Source organism: Psammomys obesus, unplaced genomic scaffold (assembly GCF_907164565.1).
Source record: "Psammomys obesus unplaced genomic scaffold, mPsaObe1.curated_primary_1811, whole genome shotgun sequence".
In the NCBI taxonomy this organism is placed as follows: Eukaryota; Metazoa; Chordata; class Mammalia; order Rodentia; family Muridae; genus Psammomys; species Psammomys obesus.
This window is the reverse complement of record NW_026590110.1, coordinates 393,554-396,128: the sequence shown is the minus strand read 5'-3', so window position 1 is coordinate 396,128 and position 2,575 is coordinate 393,554.

Here is a 2,575-nt window from a genome sequence, read left to right as displayed (position 1 = left end):
ATATATATATATATATATATATATATATATATATATATATATATATAGACACACACATATATATATTTGAAAGAGGGTCTTATGTGTAGCCTTGGCTGGCTTGGAACTTGCTATGTAGTCCAAGCTGGCTCTGAACTCATAAGGATCCATCACCTATCTCTGCTTTTCAAATGCTGGAAATAAAGGCATATACACTATTCCTAACTTTGAACCCCTTTTTTAAAAAGAAGAAAAAAAGATTTGTTTCTTTATTATTTGTGTAGTATTCTGCCTACATGCCAGAAGAGGGCAGCAGATCTCACTATAGATGGTTGTGAGCCACCCTGTGGTTGCTGAGAATTGAACTCAGGTCCTCTGGAAGAGCAGCTAGTGTGCTTAATCTCTGAGCCATCTCTTCAACCCCTCTACAAGGAGAGAAACAGAACCAAAAAGTCTGAACCTAGGGGTCTTTTGTGAGACTGATACTCCAAACAAGGACCATGCATGGAGATAACCTAGAACCCCTGCACAGATGCAGCCCATGTGTCCAAGAAGGTTTCCCAGTAATAGGAACATGGACTGTCTCTAACATGAACTCAAGGGCTGGCTTTTTTATCACCTCTCCCTGAGGGGGGAGCAGCCTTGCCAGTCCACAGAGGAAAACAATGAAGCCAGTCCTGATGAGACCTGATAGACTAGGGTCAGATGGAAGGGGAGGAGGACCTCCCCTATCATTGGACTGGGGAAGGGGCATGGGAGGAGAAGAGGGAGGATGAGATTGGGAGGGAATAGAGAGGGGGCTACAGCTGGGATACAAAGTGAATAAACTGTAATTAATAAAAGTAAAATAAAATTTTTTAAAAAAGAAGAAAAAAGAGATGTGAAAAAAGTATTCTTTGAGAATTTGCTTAGTCTGAGCAGAAGTGACCCATCTCTTCTTCTTCACTCTTAGTGGGATTTTCCCAGCAAAGGTCTGGAGCAGCAGGAGAATGGGAGTGGAGCAGAGGGAGTCAGGTTGTGTGCGGTCTACATTTCCAGGGATGGATGATGACCAGAGAAGTCTCTAGAATTCAGTTCTCCGCTTGTCTTGCATCTGCTCTCTCTCTTGGCCACCAGGAGGACTGAATCACTAGGGGGACATCTGAGAAAAGGAGATGGGCATAAACAACTGGCAGCTAGCATGACCTGCTTTCCCACTTTGATAGCTTATTGGACTATCTGGTCTCCTTCATGGGTGATATTAAAGATGGAAATTATGGATCCTTTTGTGTGATCCCCCTTAAATTTCTACTCTTCTTCTATTTCCTAGTGACTGTTGGGCTGTGAAGCTCAAGGTTTGTCATTTGATTAGCCCACCAGCTTGTTCCTGTCATTGCCCAAACCTTCACGTTTAGTTAGGAATCCTGGATATTGCGGACACCGGTGGCATAGTGCATGGAGATTTCATTCTATTTATACTTTGCTCTTTCTTGGGGTGGGGTAGAGAGGTGATGGGAGTTGTTGCTAGATCATGAGCCTGACATTTTAAGATGCTGTAGCTTTCAGAGAGACTGGATTTGCTTTCTCTAAGGCTCAGGAACATTGTGGGAACAGAAAGAATGTAAGAGCCAAAGAATAGGAAGAAATCCTGTGAAAATCCCTTTTCTGAACATGACGTGGCTGCTGTGTTCATGAAATCACAGCAGTGGTGGTTACTTGAATAAGAACAACAGAAGCCTAGGCCTATTAACAACATTCCTTGACGAGTGGGGGAGAGGCCTGTGAGACGCCTCCTCACCATGAGAAGTTATAGGCAGCCAATGGTTATTAGGGGAAGGAAATCATATTCCACGTTGATGTAGTCACTGGTAAGTTGTCCTTGTTCAAGTATGTAAGTTCCACCTCTGTGACTGTAATTAAATGAAAAGGCAATGAAGTATGCACACATGAGAAAGACAAGAAGGCTGGAGCGATGTCTCAGCAGTTAAGAGCATTGGCAGCTCTTCCAGAAGACCTGGGTTCAATCCCTAGCCGCCACATGGTGGCTCACAACTGTCTGTAACTCCAGCCCCAGGGAATCTGACACCTTCTGTCCGCTGCATGCATGAGGCGAGCATGGGATGCACAGACATACATGCAGACAAAATGATCATAGACAATAAATAAATAAATAAATAAGACTTGAAACAAGGAGAAGGAGAATTTGGTAGGCGGGGGAGGGGGCAAGGGAGGATAGTGTAGGGGCTGCAGAGATGGCACAGCAGTTAAGAGCACTGGCTGTTCTTTCAAAGGACCCGAGTTCAGTTCCCAGCAACCACATGGCAGCTCACAGCTGTCTGTAATTACAGTTGCAGGAGATCTGTCAGCCTCATACAGGCACACGTGAAGTCAGAACACCAACGTAATAAAATAAATATTTTTTTAAAAAAGAGGATAATGTAAAGGAACGGATTCGAAGTACATTATATGTGTATACAAGAGACTGTAAGAGAGAGAAAAAGAGCAGATTTAGCAGTATGGGAGCGATCTAGTCATGCTTCCCTGATGCCCAGCCCCTCTTCTCTCTTTCTCACGCCTGCTTCAGTAGGGACAACCCCTGTTTTATGAGCCCTAGGTA